At 38.3% G+C, this 24,797-nt stretch overlaps 1 protein-coding gene across 1 annotated transcript in view; it reads left to right on the top strand.

The window, feature by feature from the left end:
• Positions 1–15,593: 15,593 nt before the first annotated feature.
• LOC119658661 (peroxidase) overlaps positions 15,594–24,797 on the top strand; it is a 45,374-nt gene continuing 36,170 nt past the window's right edge. Inside the window, exon 1 of the mRNA XM_038066214.1 lies at positions 15,594–15,841. The gene's annotated coding sequence lies outside the window, so the exon portion shown is untranslated. The remainder of the gene's footprint in view (positions 15,842–24,797) is intronic.

Below are 24,797 nucleotides of genomic sequence, written 5' to 3'. Positions count from 1 at the left end.
GCCCTGATCCAATATGCATTGTTGCGCCAACGATTATTATTACCATTATTAGTTTTCAGTAATACAGCTGACATGATTCAATAGGGTTAACATACATAAATTAAAGGCTGACACCTTTTTCCTAGACCCTTGATGAATTCTAATTAATCACGTATGGTATGGTGCTGCAAACAATGGCATCCCTCGCGGCTATCGTTTTTAAGCTAGCTGTTACAGTGGGAGCTTTGTGTTCAGGAGATAGATCCCGAAGTCGTTCGAGGTCCGCCACCCGAAAAGCACGATCGAGTAAACGCGCGGTGGTGACCTCAACGATTCCTGTAATTTGCTTGTATCACCGTATCTTTGCCGACAGAGCAAAGAAGTGTACCACCCTGTGCACGTTCTTGACTTCAAAAAACTGAACTCGTTAAGAGCTCCGGTGGCGGCTACTCAGAACGCAGCTTCACGCCGCTTAATAATATACCATCCTTTGAGCAAGCCACATTTCTTAGTCGACAAAAGTGTAATCGTATACTGATTCCGCAACAACTTAAACTAGCGGCTTCGAATCCCTCAACCATACGCACTTACGATCACCGACAGGTAGACAAAAGTCTAGGACTTCAAACGTTCTTGTCCTTCAAGCCGTTCCAGACCGATACCACATACTACTCATCCAGGACTTTGCGCACAACCTTGCTAACTGCCGCAGTTTGGCGGCTTTGGACTTAGCCAAGGCGTACCATCAAATGCCTGCAGCTCCAGAAGATATTCCGAAAACGGCAATATGCACACTCTTCGGCCTCTTCGAGTTCACATGGATGCCTTTTGATTGCATAGTTGTGTGTGGCGAAAACTTTTCAGAGGTTCATCAGGAGGAGGCACAGGATTTCCCTTGAGGGACTTCAACCGGATCCAGACAAGGTTCACGCCATCATAGACTTTCCACAACCTAAAACGATCAAGGATCTGCGAAGATTAGTGGGCATGTTAAACTTCTATCGTCGTTTCTTCCCCAAAGCCGCTCAACATCAAGCGATCCTCAATGCCTACTTGTCTGGACCCAAAACCAAACACTCATGCGTGACTGCGTAGTCTACAGAGGACGTCCAGGCATTTTAGCTAGCAAAACGACAGCTGGTAGACGCCACACTCCTGATATTCCCTCAATCAAATGCACCCCTGAAGGCCGTTATAATGGCATACGATGACAAGTCCTGCCTTTCGTTTTACTCGGCCTAAGTACAGCCTATCGTGAGGAGTTTGCCGCCAGCTCCGATGAGTTAGCATACGGGGAGAATTCGAGACTCCCCAACCGATACCAGTTCAGCCTTTTCCAATACTGAGCTTTTACGATTGCTCTGGGACATCCTAGCCAAATTAAAATCTCCATCGCCATCACGTCATTCTACGATGAAGGCTAACACCCCGCTTGGTTCACGTGAATGCTTCTCGGAAGTCCTTGCAACCACTATATGAGGATGCTTATGAACTGTTGAACAGGAGGAAGCACTTCTTTAGGTTTCATGTCGACTACAGGCCAAAGACCGTCTCCGTGTCCCCGGGGCTGAGGTCTCGGAGAAAAAAGGTGCACGGCGCGTGAGATTTGATCTGCGCTCCTGAAATTCGCGGGCCAGGAGACATTAAGATAGCAGTATTTCATTGAAAGATTTGATTAACGATGAAAGCTGAGAATGACAGAAGTGAACTATGCTGGAGATCTGCGCCCGAATTGAGCTATCGTACCATACATGATGATACAGCAGTGCAGCATTCAATAGTAAATGTAACCCGCTGAAAACAGGACACTCAATATTAGTCATCATTCGCCTTGGCTTAGATATTCCTATTGTATCTTTGACTGCGGTGGTCCAAAGTTGCTTTAGGTCTATAAGGCGAGAATTTGGGTCAGAGTACTATGAATTTGGATAGAGTTAAAATCATAAAAGCTTCTAGTGGAGTTTGAAATTTAAGATAGCAATAAGAGCAATTAATTTGGATGACTTTTGCCACCCAAAGGGCATAATTTCAGCGTCCATAAAAGATCAAAAAATTAAAAGGGAAGTGAGTCTCTAACACCTTCACTGTTTTTGGGATAACCGGTGATAGTCGGTTAAAAGATAAGAGAGACTTAACTTGATTTGGGGTATCAACCTCCGGTAGCACAAACTTTTCACAAGAGTACGACTGAAGCACGCTACTACTTTCTACTAAGTGTCCAATAATCTCGTAAGTAATTGCTAATTTCAATTGGATTAGTGGATGGTACTTTTGAAGCCGGATTAAGTTTCGATAGTGGTAACTAAACAGTCATCAAGTGTTATTAAATAAAGAAAAGCTTCAGACCGACTAGAGATAAAATGTTATACAAACTAGTCTGGCTGCATTTATTGGCAATAAAAATACAAGTAACGTGTATCTTTCGACGATCATTTTCTTTCTAAATGCCGAAAGACAAAACTCAACAATCTATTGATTAGTGGGAATGAATGAATGAATTGAATGAAAAATTTTAAACAGTTTCCTCCAATACCCGCTGCAAAGTATCTTCATTCTCATGCATGAATGTAAAAATGACTTGTATCTTTTTGCGTACAATTGTAGTTAATTACGCGTGAGAGAAATTTTTACGCGTGGATGAAATATCTCCACCTTCTTACTGATAGTTTCTTTTCAACCCCTACATGTTTATTATCTCCAGCGTCAGTTTTCACTGAGTCAATGCCACGGATCAGTCATTGTCTGGAAACTATCACCTAATTATGGTTAAATTATTTCAGCTTTACGTGTGCAGCATCTGCTTGCTTGCTATGGAAAAAATTAGATGACAAAGTTGGATCAATGAATTTCGTATATGGTTGGTAGTCGGAGTAAAATAGTTTGATCGTATACCCATATCAAACAATCTATTAGTATCATGTGTATCTTTTTTGTCTCTTGAGGTAGTCATGGGTATTTTTTTGTCTCTGTGGGATTTCGGTCAGGCATCTCGTGGAGAAAGTAAAATTTTTGGATCATATGATTCAGTTGGCTCATTTTTAAGACCATAAGGAATGATGGTGACTCGCTTTCGGTGCTGGCAGATTATTCAATCTGTATATTGTTGTAATTCATGAAACGGCAAGGCATGGGCTCCCCCAAAACTTCGTCATCCATTGCCGTAATAATTATGAAAAGAGTAGTTACAAGTCCGTAAATATGTAATTTATACTCCTGGAGAAACATCTTCAATTTGTTGAAATCAAAGTGTAATAGTCATACCTACGTACACATATGAAGTAATTCGGTTTAAGTATATTTTTTGTGGTATCAGCTTATTAGTGTTAACAAAAAATAAAGATTGTAGATCTGGTGCTCGTGTTGGCGATAACAATGTAGGTAGGATTTTAATTGGGAACATGATTTGGAGATTTTTTTTGGTCGAGTTCAAGACCATGAACATATAGAAAGTTAGTTGAAGGGGTGTAAATCTGCTCACAATGGAGCTATCGCTATTTATTTGTCAAGAGTATTATTTAATATTTAAGGTTAACAATAGCTGAAGTGGTCAGATATGAGTCTAAGTAAAGCTGGGTAAACCATAGTTTGTAAAACCGATCAAATGTAAAAAAATGGTAAAGACACTTGTTAAGAGCTGTGTGAAAACCTATCTGGTTCCAGAGTTGATAATTTTAGATATTACTTCCTTTTCAAGAGACTTCGGATCAAATAAGTAGCTCCCCTGTCAAAGCTGTTGTCTTCAATGTAGTTTTTGGTTAGATATTCATTGTTTTGTTTACATTCCCCAAAAGTTGATTCCAATCTTAAAGTAGCGAAAAACCTTGTCTATATCATAGGAAACCATCACTTTTTTAGTCCCCTCAATGACAACGCCAACTTAAACAATTTTGCAACGTTTGCTCACAAATTGTTGAGTTTTTTTTTCTAAACATAAAAAAGTACACCTATTTATGTATCAAATTCATGCTCAAGGTCGTGAGAAAGTGCCCAAATTTAAATTCAGAACTTACAAAATATGAATTAGCAAAATAGAGAAAAAATGGAGACAACTGTTGTTAATATTCAAAGGTTTTCTCTAAATTGCAATTTAATCGCACCCTAATTCACTTCTAATGGTATAATTACCTTAAAACCTTAAACTCAAGGAACAAGTATTGTAATTCTAAAATTAAGTTGTCTGGTTTTTTCAATCCGGATTCCTGTCAAGTATTTATTCATCCATTTACTAATTTTTCCATGGGAATTAATCGGTTTATATAATATTTATTTTTCCCAGAAGTAACAACCGCAGAGCAATTTGACAGCAAGTTATGATTTTAACTTAACATTGCTCCGCGAACCATTTTATTTCAAGATTTTTTTATATCAATATCTTGATTGAGCTGCATACATAACCAAAACTGCACACTTATCTTAAGGAGGACTAGTTTGACTATTAGAAAAAGTCATATTGAACTACAACATCATCATTACGAAATTTGCAGAGTCATTATTTCCTACATGCATAGTTTTTTCTATCTTCCTATTCAAATAAAGAAAATCTAATGGAAATAATTTTGGTAACAGGAATCATGTATCTGCGATTTTGTCTAAACAATAGCAAACCGACAAAAACCATTAAATAATAATTCCAAACTGATTTAATTCAGGATATGTAAATTATCTTAGTTGCACTGGAATATAACAAATAAGATTTTAATTTTTATCTTTATTTTTTTGATTCCTTTAATCTATGGCAATTATTGTCAGTTTCTCAATTTCTTACGGATGGTTTTTATTGAATCTGCGACAACCACGTCTTTTGCGGTTCAGATAAAATATTTTAATAGAAAGTGGTTGTAGTTTTGTTTATCTTTAGTGAAAAAGATACAATCGTTGAAAGTGATTTAAGTGGTCCAATTTACATTCTAATTTTCCTTAACTAATGCTCGATTTATCCATAGTTTGGTGATACGATTTGTTTGGTTTTGAATTTTGAAAAAATTCGTTTCGTTTTTGGGGGGGACATGAATAAAACTGACTTGATGCCAGTTCGAGTGATTGGATCTATGCAAACCGGACACCGCAAACCAGTGAAGGTGTTAAGTGGAAAACAGATGAGTGCTCTGCGTGATAAGATGAGACCTTTCATGGATGAGGTCATGGGAGCTGCAATACTTCCAAGTTGTTACCAATGAAAAGGTGAGAACTGCTATAGTGTCCCTTGAAGTGGGTGTCGCTGTCGTTGCTACTTTACAGCAGAAGCAACGAAAGGCTGACCCGAAGAAGGTGTGAAGTATGCTGATCGACTGCGAACTGGAAAATTTGCAAATACACGCTCAACCTTATACTGATGGCGTGATGGACTGTGCAGACAGGCCTTTACCTCGGCATGGGGACTCAGATCTCATGTGGTAATGTGGATAGACGCTGCGATCATTAGGCCGATGTTCGCTTATGCATCCGTGGAGGGTTAGACAAACAAGTTTTCACCGCAAACTAACCACACTGCAAAGAACTGTTTGTTTGGGTATTACCGGTGTCATGAGCATGACATCTGGTGCAGTTCTAAATGCATTATTCAATTTGCAGGATATATTTATTCAAAGCAGTGCAATGAGAGCAGCTTACAGACTAATTCGATTAGAGCATTGGAAGAGTTACCGGCCGAACTGAATCTAGCTTTTCCAATGCCTTCTACTGATCGATGACTTGTTGGGAGTATGGTTGGATAGGTGATAGTCTTTTTTGTAGGATTGAGTTATATTATCACATGCTACAGGTTTTCGGCTAACGGTAGGACCAAATAATTTTCATTTATGTAGAAATTCGACGGCCTGATCCTCGGGTTAAGGAGATAACCCACTATGGCGCACCTGATCGAATCACGAGGTGATATGTTCCCGCCGTGAAAGGTCCAATTGCTTCTAATATTGCCTAACTGTCCGACGGAATCCGGACCTTAGCACCTTCATACCTCCTTAGATTCTCCCTGATACACAGGTTTATTTATAACCTTGAGATTGTGATATGTAGTGCCTCGAGTTCGCTCGGTATAAACAAGTTCCAGTCCGTCTTCTCTGTTAGATCCTTCTGTGTACCATAGTATGCGGTTTCTCATTATCATTCCAACGATTTCAGTCCTCCCTAATTGCAGAAGAATTTAAGTTACATAAAATCATAGCCCATTCCAAGAAGGGGTCTATGGTTACGTTGGTAATCTGTTGTGCTCATATTTTACAGGCACCCACGCGCCGCTTAGCTGTAGCCTATATGCTGCAACCCCCACCTTTTCTTTTACCATGAGGCCCAAGGGTGGCAACTGCAACAGTGTCTGCAGCACAAGGCTGGATGCGCTCCCCTTGGCGCAGAAATTAAAAGCAGGCAAGTCTTTGGAGTGAGAAGGGTTTGCTGGTCTATAGGTAAGCGTGGGTTTTACCACGACTTAATACAACCAGTATACCATGTATTAGTTCGTCTTCATTTTTTATCTATGGCCTTTTTGTGGTGCTTACTAGTTCTAATTTACGACTAGCTTAGCTTTTAATGTGTAACACACGGAGGGTGTATCTCTTCGAATTACGAGCTGATATTGCTAACTTCTCTTGAGAAGAATTATTATCGAGTACTGAAAACTTGATTCGTCTTTTTTAAATTAAGGTACAAAAGCATTGTTTAAATTGAATTGAAACCTTAAAATGTAGAGGTTCAAAATAAATCTGGCAATACGAGATGTTATTAAGCTTATTTACATACAAATGTATGAAATCTGAATAATTTGAGCAATAATTGTTCTAGAAACAAGAATGTGGAACATGTAGAGTTCACAAAGTCGATTGTGAGGTCGAGGCAGTGTTTTTGTTAATTATCAATTCTTATTTCAATAAGCTTAAAGAATTGGCAATTCAATTATTGCACTCGATTATTGCTTGCTTTGGAATTCACGAAAAGAAAATATAAAAAAATAATGTACTGATGCAAACAGAGTCACTTGAGAATGTTTTAAGTGCACAAGTGGAATCTTGGCCTCAAATTTGTTAATATCTAGATCAATTTCTTAAAAAAAAATCATTCCATTTATTCCGAAAGATACATATTGCAGGAGACTATAGTCGACTGAAGAATAAATATATCTGGTTAATTAATTGTATGGAAAAACCTGAGAGTAATATTTGGGAAACTTGCTTATGTTTCAGACAAAGCCCAGTAAGAAGAGAAAGGAATGATTTATTTAAAGGAATCCGTTTCTACAGTTTCATAGATATATGTATATTATAACCCATCTGCTTTTTGCATTCTCAATGACTTCAGACTATATATATTAAATCCAACTTTTAGATGTCTAGAAAATGTTTGATTTATGAAATGTTAATTCATTTTTCTGCCATTTGGGACAATAAAACAAATCTTACTCAATAAATATGAGCAGACATGTTAAACATTTAAATATGACTATGTTTTCCTTATAGAAATAAAGATAGAAAAATAATTCAAACAGATACCATAATAACTACGTTTATGTAACCTCTCAAATGGGAATAAAGAAAGAATCAACAATTTTACTTTATTAGATCGGGGGTTCAATTAGGGAGATGGAGAGTGTCATAGTCCGCAGTAAACAAGGATGGGGCATATATGTATGTATTTTATTTTTATAATCTTGTATACTAAGCAATTTTTAAAGTTTCTATCATATAGAAACAATAACAGTACAGTAGGTCACCACCGTCTATGCGCTCAGAGGCTAAGCTTCTGCCCCAACATAAACACACCCTTAGGAGATTAAAAGGAGGACTCCAAGGTGGCAAGATGAAGTGATGCAATTCTTCTACTGTTGTTTGCAGTATTCGCATCTAAACACCACCACAGGAGCACCGTGCCGATTTGTCACATATGGAATATGCGAACCGACCTTCATAAGAATTCAAATAAAGGCCACTACGGTACAAGCAGGTAATTGGTACGGTTGAGCGGTCACTGCAGTGTAAGTAGTATCTTCTAGTCGCCTTCCTGGATATAGAAGAAGCATTCAACAATTTTAGTATCAAAGTCATCAAGGAAGCCTTGACCAGTATTGAATTGGGTAATATCCATGCTCAAAAAACCAGGATAATTCAGTCGAATCTAGGAGGTAGTCACTTTTCCCTCCGTTATGAGTCACAATATGGAAGGAGCGTTAGGAAAGGTATGTCTGTGGGCCGGAAAATGTGGATTCGGGATAAATCCAATGAATGAATAAAATATCTGAGTGTAAGCATGGATCCGAAGCTAATTTGAAGGTTGAACGTAGAACTGCCGGTTAAAAAGCCGTGTATAGCATTTTATGCCTGCAAAAGAACTTTTTCAAACAAATGGGATCTCGAGCCGAGGATGGTTCTCTGAATGTACACAGTTGTAGTGCATCCCAGCCTAACGTATGGCTTTATTGTATGTTGGCTGGTTTTGAGCAAAAAGTATAATAGGAAGAAGCTTAACGGCATTCAAAGAACAGCGTGTACAAGCGGTTCTGGGGCTCTGCAGATGCTCTCAATATACTCCTGCACCTCCTCCCCCTAAAAATCCACATTAAAAACGTTATAGCGTGCTGTGCTGTTACACTACGTGAGTCCAGATGCTACGGCCGTAGAAACATCCCAGATGGAGTACCTCGGGATATCTAGGCATTCCCCATGCACTTCGCTATACGTAAAGTGAACTTTGCTGTAAACTTTCCAACCAGGGCAGAGTGGAAGGCGAGTGGCGTGTTGCAAGGCTATGATACAGTATTCTTCATCGACGGATCAAAAGTAGTCTGTGGAGTCGGTGTGGGAGTTTCCTCGAATACACAGACTGTATCCGAGTCGTACGATCTCCCAGGTTTCGCCAGTGTATTCCAAGCGGAAATAGACCCAAGCGTAACATAGCCATTCTAACCAACGGCCAAGCGGTAATCAACGCTCGTACTCATCGGCGGTATCTTCCAGGCTGGTGGGGCAGCGCATAAACGCCCTGAAGAGTCTCAGCGGTATGCTTAAGGTCACCCTTCTCTGGGTTTCCCGTCATAGGAACATAGAGGGGAATGAGCGGACTGACAAACTGGCCAGGCTCTGCTTTTGGCAGTCTTTCGGCGGTTATAGTTTGTGTTCCGCTAGCGAATGTCAAGGGTGGAATATACTAACACTACTTAGTAGCCGCAGATGGCGAAGGATCACCACCTATGCCAAATCAGGAGTATCAGGATAAGGATGTCCCAGGGGCTGTGTTGGATGTTAATTAAGGGTCCATGGTCTTTCCGGGAAATAACGTCATGGGCGACAGGAACTGCCCACCGGTACTTAAACATATCTCTGCTTCGCTACAATTCTTGATTTTGTTTCGAGTACAAATAAAATATAAGTGTGGTCGCAGTAGTGGATGTGGTCTGGTAGTAGGTGATACATTCTACTCAAGACTAAGAACACATTTTCTGTGGGACATGGCAGCGCACGAGCTATTGGGTTGCTTTCTTATAAAAACTCAGGATATATTTTAAACAACCCTTGACCTCCCCCTCTCCAGGTGCCAAGGGGATTAACGAAATGAGAAGCAAACCGCTCCTAACTAGTTTTATTCCGATCAACAAAAAAATGCGTGTACTAGCGAATGACTTTAACGGCGCATTGACAACCTACATGAAGCTGCATCGTGACGTCTTGGCATGATCGTATTTGCCCGATTGAAAATACTTATAGGACCGAATATCTCACCTTGGCCGCATTTTCTTTACTTTGGTCACAGTGGACCTCTTTCCAAATTAACTTTAGACTTTTCCAAACCAACTTCAAAATTTTCCATTTCAAATTGAAGCTTTACCAATTCAAAATCAGAATTCTCCATTTCAAATTCAATCTTTTTTAAACATTTAACTATCAAATTGAATAACAACTTTTTAACCCAGTATAAGGATGAAGCTGGGATCCTTTGACAAAATCTGAGTTGTCCATTAATTTTCTATCATTTTCTGCTTCAATGAACTATTGCATTCGGTCTGGGAAAATAATAGTTCAACAGCGTCGATTAAGACGCTATACGAAGCGGCTACTTTTTGAAAACTCAAATTCAACCCTGAAATTGCGACCACTTCCTTAAACCCAGATCCATCTTAATTAAGTAATCATAATAAGTACTTTTAGGGTATAGACAACTTCGGTAGAAAATAAAGTGAGCAGTTAGATTGGTTCCCTACTTCTCGTTTGCTCCGTAAGGGTCTGAAAGTAATTTGTAAAGTTACAATTTAAACTTCTTATTACTTGGGAAGTCTTTTCGATTGAAGAAATTAATGACGTTCTATAAGAAATGACGAAATTAATTGTGGTCAAAGGTACACAATTTTTATATCTAGAAGTCATGAAAAAAAAACTGCAAAGACTTAAGGGATTACATTTTTCATAGTTAGCATATAGACTAAAATTTGTTACCCAATATTCGAAGTTTGAATATGAAAAACAAAAAGAAAAAAAAGACGTCGCCTTTTTCAACTGAACCTCATAAATAATGTATTTCGGAAACCAGTTGTTGATTTCTTCATCGATGGCTCCTCTTTTGATAGACAAATTTGCATTGGAGGAGAGTGTTCTTTTATAACTAGAAGAACTTACGCTGAAGAAGGTAACAACTGGCTCCCAAAGTTCAGTAATTCTTACAATAAAAATATATTTTTCCCGAAAAAATACATCTTTTATCTCATCATTCAGATATTCGCTTTATTTTAAATTAATTATACTTTATCGTTTTCTATGTCTTAGCCTTTATTTGAATATCTAAAATTATTCAATAGACCCTTGGTATCAATGATTAACTCAGTTATTTACTAAAGTTACATATACATAATTAACTGTTATATAAATGATAAATTATTTTTGATTTACTTTTCCAAAATTTTGGGCTAAAAATGCTTGATCGTTACAGATGAGTTTATTATTTACATGTCACGCAGGAATTATATTTGGATGTACTATGATAAGCATGTCTGATTGGTTTTTATTGATATTGAATAATATGGAAATTTTTACGTTTTATCATGCGGCATAATAAGATATTTTCATAGTTAGAGAAAATTCATTTAATATGGATATATCAAACGTGCGATAACGAAGTGTAAACTTGAATGAATTTTAAGTTGGAGGCATATCAACTTAGATGTATTTTAATTCATCGTTGACGGTTAATGGATGGTATTTTTTTTTCTTGAAAATTTTGATGAATAGCGGATTTTATTGAAAATAAAACCCGATTAAATCCATAGGCGTTATCATTATCAATTCAATGTCCTGCTGCGATGCAGGCATGATTACCCGACAATCCTGCCGTTTCGAATAATTTGAACTATCAACTTCAATTACTTTTATTTCTGATATCTCTGATATCTATATATTGGTATTTATATATGTTTCAAATGTAAAATACAGGTAAAGAAGAGAGAATCTGAATTTCGAAATATCGATGCAGTATAAAGGTAATTTTGGTAGAAGTCAGAGATGGTGGTGCAAGGGGAGCAGAATGACATGCCGAAAAGGGACCTAGCTTCCATGAAAAACCCTTGGGAATGGAAGAGTGTAGGAGAGAAGGTGAGCTGTGGATTTTGGGTCTCAACTCCAGTGTAGGAAGGGGGTGAGGAAGGGGTAATCTGACTGGAGTGAGGCAGAAAGCCCAGCAAGGCGCAACGAGCTGACTAATGTCTACCTAGGGTGGGAAAGAACCAAGAAGAGTAGAAAAGAGGGTTGTCTTCAGCGCTTTTTCTACGTTGCATTGATTCCATTCTACGGAGACATTTAGAGAAATTGATGGGGTGACCTAGTGGACTAGTAGTAGACTTTCTATCGACCCGGTCTTGAATAATCTAAGCACTGATTGATGTTCCCTTTCCTGAGTTTCTCTTAGTTGATCCGCTGAAGTAGAAGGGTTTTTAGTTTGGAGACTTTGGTGGCATCTGCTTCGGAATTGAGAATTACACGAAAGAGGGTTAGGTTGGTATAGTTGACCGCTGATCACAGAATGAACACCTGGAGACACGAATAGGCGTTTCTTCGACTAAACCCTTGATTTCCGTTGTCACGTCGTCAGCGCCAAAGGCATAAGTGGAAATTCCTTTAAGTATGAGGATTGACTTCCTTCGCCCTCCAATTTGGAAGTCTTAATAAAGTAAAAGTCTCTTGTACATAACAGGAAAGATAAACCGGACTTTAATCCTGTTGGCAGGCATATTGGTGATCTTAAACTTTACATGCTTATCTAACTAAACTCAATGCTGCGTACCGAGCAATGATGCACTCTCAAAAAACGCGGGCAGAGACCATCACGAACTCCGTGGGGTGGACAAGCGCAGTGCTGCAATTATAGTGGTACCACGTATCTATAAGGTATTCTCCGTTATCTTGCTCGGTCAGATAGCTCTATACGCCGAGAATATCATTGGCCCATATCAAAGGTGCTTCATTCCAGGCAAAGCAGCAACAGGTCAGAATTTCTTTCTGACCATCAATTGCACCATCTTTTCATCGACTTTAAGACCGCCTATGATAATATAGCTAGGATAAAACTGTACACGTTTATGAGAGAATCCAATATCCCAACTAAATTGATAAGACTGACTAGGCTGACCCTGACTGAATGTACGAGGCCAGATAAAAGCTGCAGGATCACTCTTGAGACTATTCAACATCAACAACAATCTAAGAAAAAGGGATGCCCTATCATGCGTCCTCTTCAACCTGGCCCTGTAAAAAGTGATTCGCAATGCAGATATCAATGCAAGAGCCACCATCCTCTTCAATTGCACCCAACTACTGGCCTATGCTGAGGATATTGACATTATAGGAAGAACAACCCAAGATGTCCAGTCTACCTTCATCCAGATCAAGCAGGCGGCGCGAGATCTTGGGCTGTCCATTAATGAAGGCAACACGAAATGCATGGTGGGGACATCAGCGCCAAAACCCAAAAAACCAACAACAACATCGAATCGCATTGGTCAAACGAGAACAAAAAAGAGAGGATACTAAAATTTTGAGCTGGATGATGATTTCTTCTACCTAGAGTCAAAAATCACAACCGCGTACGGATGTTGGTTTCAGCTTATAAAAATTGCTTCACTCGAAGCGTCTCACCATAGGGTCAAGGCTTTTACTGTACAAGAGAATGATCTTGCCAAACCTTATGTATTCCTCGGAGACCTGGGAAGAAAAATTGCAAGCTCATCAAGTCCACCGAAGAATTTTTGGTCCTCTATATGAGGATGGACGATTCCGGTTTTTTATAATAATAATAATAATCGTTGGCGCAGCAATCCATATTGGATCTAGGCCTTGAAGTGTGTTAGAGCACTTCATTCAAGACCGTAACGGTACACTACAGTAGACTGTAGGAGGCAATGTGGTCAGCATTGCGCTCGCCCGAGATTATTACCCTGATTTGACTCAGGTACTCATTCACAGCTGAGTCGACTGGCATCCGACGTCAAATCACGATTCAAATTCCACTGTCACCAGTGGGATTTGAACCGTGACCTTCCGTACGGTAGCCTAGTGCTCTAACCACTCAGCTACCCGGACACGGACACGGACGGTTTTCTATATAACGACGAAATTTATGTGGTATCACTACAGTCTGCTTGCTTATAAAATCCGGCTCAACAGGTTGCGGTGGGCAGGTCATCTAATGGGTGAGGATTATCCAGCCCGGAAAGTCTATAAGGGCAATATCTATGATAGAAATAAAAGACGTGTCACACCCTGTCTCAAATTAGTCGACTGATATCCGACACCCAATTACGATATAAATCCCTCTGCGACCAGTGACATTTGAACCATGAGTTTTTGGTATGATTGCCTAGCGCTCTAAACACTGAGCCAATAAACCCAAAAACAATAAATTTACGAAGATCATTTCAGTGTATGATCAAAACAGGAGTCATGCTCCAGGTCCTTCAATTGAATTCAAGAACTATAGAACCACTAAGAGTTATATAAAGGTATTGATGGTAAAATAGGCTCGATATAGGATCTTCAAACATTTTCTGAAGCACGGCATTTAATAGACAAAAAATAGGCAAAAACAAGCAAAAGCTAAAAAGTTCGAAGATTGACCAAAAACTTACTCTTGGAAATAATACTAAGGCAGGAGTACTATAAGGACTACAGGACTCTTGAATAAGCACATGTTTAAATTTTCTTTCTATAGTAACACCAAGGTCCAAATAAGATTTTTTTCTCAATAATAATGAGATTACCGGAACGATCTTATTTCACCAATATATTGCCCTCGGCGATACGAGTACATCCCCACGTTATGTGTTAGACTTTAAAGAGCTGTAGAAGCACCTTTGATTTTTTTTAATAGGCTAACGGCCAAGAGGACAATCCTGATATTAAGTCATACTGAAGTCGAGAATTATGAGAAATCCAAGACCAAATCTCACCTGATTGGAAGGCTGAATTTTGTAAGTTCGTTTTTGTCGATCTTCAATAGTCCCGGGTTCATATAGAGTGAATAGGCCATGTGTATGCCATCGAGCCACTTTTTTTCTGCAGTGCTATGGTGAATACGATAATTCTGGCTAGCATATCAGAGGTTCATTTTTCCAAGGTTGTTCTCAATTATTTTTCCACTAAATTCATAGTTTCCGTAAAAGTAAAAAAAAGTAATACACAATTAACTTTAGGACCTAAAATTTTTTACCACCAGAAATATGCAGTTCTTTTTACGTTGGTACACCATTCCCTATAGCCTGGAGGCATATTAGGTCATCGTGCGTTATTTTTGGGTAGCGACTTTGAAAGCGCGTAAATCCGTAACATAATCATAAAATTATAACACATATTAACGGATTCATTAGTTAAAGCGATACATGCGTATTAATTTTCATTTCCTTGCTACTTGAAACCACAAATAATAGTCCCATTAAATAATTTGCTGTCGTAATTAAAAAAAATGTCCTATTAAAGCTGGTCAGCAGGTACAACTCAGTCTATAAAAATGAGATACTCATATGATTCAAACTAGCATAATTTCGTTGAAAAAATTATGTCTTCTAAACTACAAGACAACTTGTTCATATTACCTCCCATTAAAAATTTGTTTATGGCCAGACATTTTATAAGCATCAATAAAAGCGAGAGTTTAACCTGGTTGCAATGCTACATACATAATTGCTCGTCCATTGATCTCATAGTTCAGATAACATTCTTAATGAAATTGTGATGTTACATTATTGCATGCCGCTCGATACAATGCTGCTGTCTTAAAATTAACTTGGTTTTCCCATTCATGTCAGCGCCATGTCGTTTCAGCAATTGCGGCGAATTTAAATTGATGCAACAGATCGAGATCGCATCACAAATCACATGCATAACTGCTAGTTGACTGCTAACAATGCTAGTGTCGTTCTGTGAACTAGCAGCCACTGCACTGGTAAGCTCCAGTTGGCCCCCAGTGGGGTGTTGGGGTATCACCGAACCAGCACCACCAACAACAACAACCCAACCAGCCAAATGACCCGACTTGAGCCAGACAATATGCAGCCATCCGAATGAAATTGAAAATTGCTTAAAAAATGGGGAGAGATAGATACGATACGCGACTCCACTAACTTTTGTTTTTCTATAAATGCCTGTGGAACTGTCTTGAGAAAATTAGTTGGTCGCCGCCGCTTATAGTTTATCGCATTTTTTCGCTAATTGGGAAAATTGATCGAATATAGAGTGGTTGGCACGGAATCGTTACTTTCTTAATTGTCCACCTTCGTTAAGAGTTTCTATTGATTGTGTTTTAATTGTGTAGTGATTGTAACGAAAAGGACGATCGCAGTGGACTCCGTGTAGAAGTTTATGGATTATTTGAACCTGAACGGCGGACAGGAATAGCCAAGGTTAGAAAAGGATTTTATCATTGATGATTGTGTAGTGATTTTGTGCGAAAAGGATATCTGCATGTCGTTTTTGAATGAATAAGATTGAGTGCTGATATTTGTTAATGTTAAGATCAGATTTCTGGAAAAAGGATAATGAAAATAAACCAACGAATCAACCCCAACTGAACCAAGGCTGCTTCATACTATTCACTACAAATTATTCCATTAAAATTTTCGAAGTATCCTTTGTTAGATTTGTCTAATTTCGTGATAGTGATTCCTAGTGACTAGATAGATCCTTCGTGGCTGACTGTGCATATTATATTTAAATGATTATCTGAAATCGATATTGATGAAAGGAGTTGAGAATACTTGCATCTAAAATGAAGCTTTATGCATCAGTGTCAAAGAAGTAGTTTTGGGGGTGGTCTGCATTGATTTGGCTTTTCAGTTCCCAATGCAATAATTTTAAAATTTACTGGACGAACTCAACCGAAAGGAATTACTATTCTTTTTAACTTCATCAATGGCTTGCATGCGCTGCTCCCAAGAGAAAAATTTGAATGAAATAAAGGACCTCATTTGTTAGTCAAGTTCGGATACGCTGCATTTAGACAAGTTTGGCAAGTTCTGTGCATGTATTCCACAGTCGCAACGTATTTAAAATGGTAGAAGTTCTTACATTTAATGACCTCCTTTCATTGTCCTGTTTAAATTTTAAAAGGGTGTTAATTAAATTTCAATACCTCTGAGCCTTGCCGTAATGAGTCAAAGTTGAAATGAGACCAACCAGCAATTGAGTGTTTTGTTCCTCGTCCGTTTTTTATGGATGTCCTTATTTAACAGCACCCCTAAAGGCTGACTTTTTTGGTTGTATATTTATGGGAAACATTGATAATTAGCTCGGTTCGATGTCCATGACGAACTTATAACAACTTTGCGGACTACGTGCATCACGTATTTGTTGGATCGTCACCAATGTCTAATTGCAACGGATTCAATTATTATCCGACTATAGATTTGGATAAAGGCAGTCCTCAGGAAGTAAACTTTTTCTAAAGTCTTCTTTCGGCGCAATTTTTTGCGGTTGACCTTACTGTAGGATTTTCATGCCAACTGCACTTGGTGAACCAAATTACATTTGACACACGCACAGGATTCCCTGGTAACCTCGTATATCAGTTAATGTTGAATTCAATCAACAAGTCAAAAGTGGTTACTTAGGACTTCCTGTCCTACACATTTAAATGATTGTAGATAAAGGAAACTTGGTGTTTCATATTTTTCGCCATTACGTTAAAACCATATAAGCTTGGTGAATCTCATCATACTTATCAAGAGGATACTCAAGTCGCATAACCAACGAGCCAGATGAAGACATTATGATTGGGTGAATTAGAACTAGTTGAATCGCCTAATCTCTAATCTTCCCCTGGCTTTCAGCCCACAGCTCCGAGACATTTGGCTTGCCAGAGTCATCACAAAATGCTTGGCTTTGGTGATGTGGCAATCGCAAGATATTTGCTTCCTATCCGCCATCAGAACGCTGTCCAAATAGATCCTCTGACTACTTTATTACGGAACCTGATCTTGTGATAATTGATAGTTTCAATGTCAAAGACTAACGATACCATAAACTCCTACAATGGTCGTTGAGGTTGTTGACTGCAATTTGAATTTCAGATTTCTGAACAATGCAAAATCAAGCCCATGCATCATCTGGCAAACAGCTATTAACTCATGCGGAACTGGGAGACGCTGGCTGATGTTATATCTAGAAGCCATCGTGCTCTCATTTGTATCTGAAACCTTAAAGTCTCCCTTTTGCGGAAGTATGGCATAGATCACGATCATCGTAAATTCCCTATTTTTCTTGAATAAAGTCAACTTGGACGACATAGGAAGCAACTTACTTCATTTTTTGTGGTACCAACCTGGACAAAATCGTCAGCCAACTTTTTTGAAAAACTTTGTTTAACCCAAAAAAGGAGTCTATGGACCACAAAAGAGGAAGTACGAAGCTTTCCATGTGGCCCGGTCTGTCATCAAGTGGGTGCGGACTCCCTTCATCCTTAACAAAAAAAAATATTTTGGCTTATTTAGGTCTGAACCTACGTCGGATTTCACTTAAATATAATTTGCACTGATGTCGTGTTTACGTTTGTATAGACTTAGATGGAGCGATTTACACCTGCCGCCACTGTCGGTCGCGCTGCTCCCAGCGCAGAGATGAGGCAGCGCCTGATAAGTTGTCTCTATCCTGGACGAAAACTTCATTCAACTTTTTTGAATCTTATTCGAATTCTTCGAAAAGATAGCTTATGATTGGAATCCACCACCGACAACATCGCATTTAGTTATATTCAGTTGCTCAACCCTGATTGGATCATAAGCACGTTAGAGGATGGCCTGAAATTCAAGTGGTACCGAAATTTCGGCCGAGCTCAAACTGTTTGCCAAAATTCTAAACTTGGTAAGGAGCCAAATCAAACGATTTCCTGGAACATTTTCATTGTCCCGCTGATCATTTCCATACCTATAGGAAGCACAGATTCACCACTGCTTACCTAAATTGAATACTGCTTCATATTTCCGTAAAAAAATCAAATCATAAAAAACTTATTATGACTTGGCTTACTTTGACATGAAAAATGTTCATAAAAAGCGGACGTGGGTTTTTTTAGAGAAGGTGCTCATGGACAAAAAAGTCCCTTTGGTGATCCTTCGAACAGTTCGATCCCTCTCATGCCATTTCACAAAAGTTCACGTGTCTGCTTAACTGTTTATAGGGGAAAGTCTTGACCTTTGATAGATGGACGGATGGATAATAGGTTTGTAAAAGCAGTAACATTTGAAGGTAAGAGAAAAAAATTGTGGATTAAATGGAGCTTTATAGTACCTCAGCTGGGTTTCTGTACGGATAGCTCTTACTGAACTACAAAAAAAGTTAAGGATTATTTTGGTGAAGTGCGGCTTAACACAAAAGTTGCGGTTAGCCTATTAATTAGGGTATATTTCCATATGGGGATATAATCACAGACAGGCTATTGTAGGCGTCTTTCTACAGATCCTGAGTAAGACGTCAGAATTGGGGTTTGCAAAAGTTCATTTATGGGATTGAATCTAGGAGTCTGTTTGAGAGTGAGAGTACTAAAACAGCCCAGTTTGGCCGTTTGTTTCTAAGGATCGATCCGCCACTCAGGAAAGTCTTTTGACCATGGCAATTATCAATTAGTCATTACACAAGGGTATGGTAGGGATTACCTCTCTAGGGAAATCATTTCATTGTACCACCGTTCCACTCAGTACATGTTTAGACCGGAAAAATTTGACGCTGTTGCAGGCCATCTTTTAACTCGCAAACGAACTTCTTCCACTATTTAGGAAAACTTTGCGCGCAGTCAAAGAGCTCAATCATCCATCCACCTCTCATTTTCAACTGAAAAGAAGATAACGCTTTTACCCAAAATAGCGTCTCCCTAATCTATAAGAAATTCGATATCCTATTCGACCATTCGAACGCTGATGGACGGCCATAAATCTCTTAAAATCACAGAATTGTCACTTCATATGGCAGCAGAGGTTCATAATCAAAGGTGAATACAACCTGCTCAATGGAGTTTCTGGCTGTCATCTGAAGAAAGGGAGCTTCTCGATTTGTATCACAGATGTGGCGGTCTCCAACGGTATTACTGGCTATGAAATAGTTTCCGACATCAAAGAAAAAAATCAAAAGCATTTATGTTCTTTCAAGGAACTAGTTGCCATTCATCAGGCCATGTCAATATAACAAAAGGGAAGCCTGATGAAGGTAGTTATCTAAGTAATATCCTAAAACCACCTGGGTTTGAATACTAACTGGCCAGTATAATCCATAATACGATGGAGGGGGTGGAAATAGATAACAGCTATATCCTGTGTAGTTCCACATGCAGTAACAACGGGCTACATAAGCAAACACATCTGGCAGATATAAATACGCACGAAAAGCCAAGCCAGGAAACTTAGCCTCAGCGGTATTATCAAAGTTTAAGTTTACAAATATTGGAATGAGGGCTACAAGCACGGGCTTCCTCGAGTAAGGAGTGTTTCTTTGAAGAAATTTTCCGGGATCTTCCTGTTTAATCTTGGTTTACCTCTTCTAACCTGAAGTCGCGAAAGCTAAGAAACTCAATAAATTTCAAATTTCAATTTAGCCTTCTTTTGGGTTATAGCCTGAGGTCAGCCCCCACCCAAAGCGTTATTCACTTTTCGATAGCAGTAAAGTTTCAAAATTTGCAGGTTTCTAGCCTACAAACTTCTATAGCTTTTAGTCGCCTCTTATGACAAGCAGGGATAACTTTGAGTGTATTCTTAAGCCCTCAATTTGCCTACGATATCCCACCAAGGGGTAAGTGACAACCAAATATTCATTGTGCGGACAATCCAGCTTTTCGTTCATGTTCTGGATACTCTCGCTGCGCTTGTCAAAGTACGATTTATTATTCCTTGAGTTTTATTTCCCATTTTTCCCATATGTAGCCATATTTCCGTTTTTTCTCTTTGGCTAGGGTACTTGAATGTATTATATCTACACACCGAGTGATTAAACTCCCGCAACTGTAAGTGAATGAAAATTATATAGACCGCTGGTGAAAATTAATCGGGCAACCTATTATACCTCACTCATTGAAATGTACCTTCCGGACCTCGAGAAAACGCTTTCCCGACTTGTTTTGTCTTTTTATTAAAAACACTTGGAAATTAGAAATTATAAGAAATTAGAATTGGCCGACACTTTTCTTTTCTAATTCTCGAGTTGGCACTGTGTACTTACTCCACCATGTGGAAATACTTTTAACTTTGAGACTAAACAACTTTCATGGTTAGGGGACCCTTTCACCTGAACCTCAGTAATATTATTATTCTTTTACAATATCCATGGCTCCATTTGGAGGGTATGGAGGTCTAGCTTCAATAGGTTTTATTAAGAGAGTACGTATATTTACAAGAATGCCAGGATTCGCTTCTCGAAATAAAGGACAACCAACCAGAATTGAATGACAAGAACACTTACAGTGATGGGGCGTCACCGAATGTCGCCTTGCGGTTATGGGGACAAACATTTTACTCTGGATTAGAAGCATAATTCACTATGGTCACATCCGGCATCGCACGCACCCTCGGGAATTTGTAAGAAGCAAGATATCTACCCAACCAAAAAAAAGCAAATGTTTCCTGTAAGTCCCTCAAGTGAATCATTCCCATGTCTTTCGGTTCAACCCATATTTGAACAAACGGGGTCAGTAAGTCCAGCGTTTTCTTTCAGAAAGGTTTTATTGCTTTCAATTTAGCCTCGACGGTCCTGTCGTCGTCGAATTCCGCGTTTAAGTAAATCCTAATCGAAAATCAGAAGGAATGATGGGTTTTGCGTATTTCATTGGGAAGCTGTACGACAAAAGCATTCGTGTGCTAACACTCGCGTTCCCTACTTTTATAGATCCAATAAATTCACATGAAGTAGGCAACTTTAACCTATTGTAACTTCACTAATAATAGTACAATTCTATTCAAACTTTCTAGTATTACACCCTATATTTTGCTTTACATTTTTTTGTAGTCTGGGATGAATTTCAAGTGAACTTTTAACATTAATCGGTATAAAACGCATTTTTTCCAGATTTTTCGATTGCGTAATTTTTGAGAATGAATCTTTTACCCCTTCAAATTTGACTATATTCGGAGGAAAACATTTTTACACCCTTTCTCTGTTAGCATGGAGATCCCACCTTTTCAAATCCACACAGATTCATTCATTGTATGCGCGGCCTTTCGCAGTCCGCATATGTTTGCCAAATTTTATCACAATGTCAGTAGCCGTTGCCGAGAAAATATTGTGCGGCAGGCAATCCGGCCGTGAGACAGACAGGTAGTAAACCGATTTTCATAAGTTTTCATTTTACACAAAACCTTAAAAACATACCCGTTCACTAAAACGTGGTCTATTAGTTACGTCTTTTAAAATACAAACTACATATGCCGCATAAACTGATGGAATGACCAAGATTTATTAGCTTCCGCGAATCGATTCCCAAATAGACAATGCCGATTTGAATTAGATACTTCCTTTGTGTAGTACACTAGGTAAAACAAACATAAAAAACAAACATCGGTATTACACCTACCTACTCCGTTCATGAGTCGTGACTACCTGCCATGCAACCATTTCCTCAACACTTTTTCATAGTTCGAATCATAACAAATAATGAGGCCAATAAATTAGAAACAAGTAAAGGAACTATGTGATTATACCTAATTAAATGCTGGTATTTTCAAAGTGCGCTAAGGTTCCGAAAAAAAAGTTGTTGCAAGTAGTGGGCCCTAATTGTTATTGCTCTGTTAAAGCTTATGATTATGACTCAAAGGGAGAGCATTTTTATAATGTCACCTGATATTTATGTATAAACTTCTCCAAAACCTGAAAATTATATAACTTGAGACTTAGTTCCTGCGATAGATGCAGACAATGATTCTCGTATTAATAGCGAAAGTTGTTGATTTGAATTCGGAGCAAGCATTAACCTGTCTGTTTGGCTATATATTAATCTATCATTTTATAAGTCAATACAAATATCACCTAGTAATGCTAGTTGATAAAAATTCGGATAATCCCCTGAAATTTTAAAAAACCTTTAGTCACTTCTAAAAAACTTATATTTCCCATGACTCAGTCGATGTATCTATTGCCCTTGGCTCTATGCTATTCAGATACATGTAAAGAAATGAATTTAAATACCTGGAATAACAGATTTATCTAATCAAATATATGTATCAATTCACGTGCATTCCAAGCTAATTTTTATAAAAACCCAAAAAGAAAATAGCTTTCTTGCATAATACAACCTAAATGGAGATAGTTCCGTTCAAAAATATGTCAGTAATCATTTATATCAACCACCGTAAAATCTTTTTATTTTTATTTTTTTATTTCCACAATTCAAGAAATGTTAATATTTTTATAATTTTTGTATCTTTTTATGAACATTTTGCTTTTTTTTTGCAAATTATGCCCCTGTTTTCGTAGGCGCAGCTCAAAGGAAAAAAGTGATCTGCTTTTGTAACTTTACCAATCTACAATAATCATATCTCAAGAAAAAAAAAATACTTTCACTCTTCATGGCACATGTATGGATCTTAATATTGAAAGTCATATCTCAAACAGCACACGCGGATTAGCTTGCCAAAATTCCGTCAAGGTCGCAGAAATGTGTAACATGAGAGGCGCGATCAAGTCCATTTCGTGATTTTTGATCTGCATTTTTTCCTACTAATAAAATGCAACCGTTTTTGAACAACTGGCCAATATGATTGAGACACATACACATATTCGCTGTAGAAAGTTAGGACCTTTGAAAATAACCGACGCCTTACATATTTTATTATACACGATAAAATTGCCAAACCAAACCAGCCAACAGAAACAAAAGATTTAAGCGAGTAACCTACCTGCATCTGTTTCGATAATTTGAAATAATTCGAGATTCATTTTATCACTTAAAAAAATATTAACAAAAAAAACTTGTTCCTCTAGAGAAAGCAGTTACATCACAGAATGTCGTCAATGTGATGGTCATGTGAGGAGTATATTTATTAGGATAGCACAAAAAAATTAGGAATATGTAGATTGCGGTACATATTTTACATTCAGAGTAGTAAATCAGAGAAAAGATAAATGTGTCTGATTAATTGATGAGAAGATTGTTTTTTTTTTCGAGACACATACGCACCGCACGCGCGTATTATGTATGAAAGGTCCGGTTGCAAGTTTTATAACACAAAATGCATTTATTTTACTTTTGATCCAAAAAAGGCGGACCTCCTGCTGATTATTCACATATTAGCTGGAATGCTATCAATTTTTTTTCTGGATGATCAAAGTTGAGCGTCATAAAGCCCATCACACTTAATTTTTATAATTTAAGTCAAACGGAAGTAAGCCTATCTATTTTATGTTAAAATAAAAAATAGAGAAAAACCCGAAGCTAGTGGGAGGCTGGAATGGAGGCACTTTAGGTGTGATTGATTTGTAGTCCTCTTAGACAGTGAAATTTAATGACAAATCGTAGTTGATGTAACTTTATAGATAAAAAAAATTGACGTGAAATTGTCTTGCTTGCTTAGAGATACTTTGAGGAACGAGTACACATGTGACATGAGAAAAAAGGAAGAAAGCCTAATTTTTACTCTCTTTGAGTCATGTTGTAAATAGTGCCGAGTCGAATAGAAAAGAGGGAAATGATAGATCAAGAAAACATGAATTAAAATCAATAGTGGAATGGAAAAAGGAGGTATTTGCCTTAGCACTGACATGCCATCACATTGCCTCGACCACATTCTTTACTTTTCAGAAAACAGAAAAAAATGCGGGGTTAAGGGGTTTATAGGTAAATGGCCTCGTTGACTATGATTACAGTACCTCTAATTACGACAACTTTTAGCCTCGGATTCTCAGAATTCTAATAACGTCCAGATCCCCAGAATCAATCTTTGAACTGGTATACGGTCTCCTCCCCAAGGTAAAGAATGACCCATAAGTACCAGGCAGTAAATCTCTTCACAACGTCTCCATCAACTCACACGCATTCTAAGAGTTTCAATATTCCCCAAATGTGTCTAATGGTTATGAACCCATTGTTGGGTTGGGTCCCCAATACAAGTCTAATAGTTGATTCCTGAATTGTACATGTATCACTAATTACAAGCCGACCCAATTCAGAGCACCATAGTGAGTGTGGAACCAAGCCTGTTTCAAGTTACCACGGACAAAGGTGACTTTGACGCTCAACAAATTCCTTTATGCGCTTCTTTAATCATGGCCTTTACAGTGGAGCATAGCTTTAAAGTGAGCAAGGTCGTCGTTATTCTTAGAAGCCTGAAAATTCTTCCGCAGCGAATGCTATTAATAAGCTCCCTTGTGGAATTGGGAACGACCGCA

This window comes from Hermetia illucens, chromosome 6 (assembly GCF_905115235.1).
Source record: "Hermetia illucens chromosome 6, iHerIll2.2.curated.20191125, whole genome shotgun sequence".
Classification (NCBI taxonomy): Eukaryota; Metazoa; Arthropoda; class Insecta; order Diptera; family Stratiomyidae; genus Hermetia; species Hermetia illucens.
Note: the sequence above shows the minus strand (reverse complement) of the source record. Positions and strands in the feature narration are given on the sequence as shown.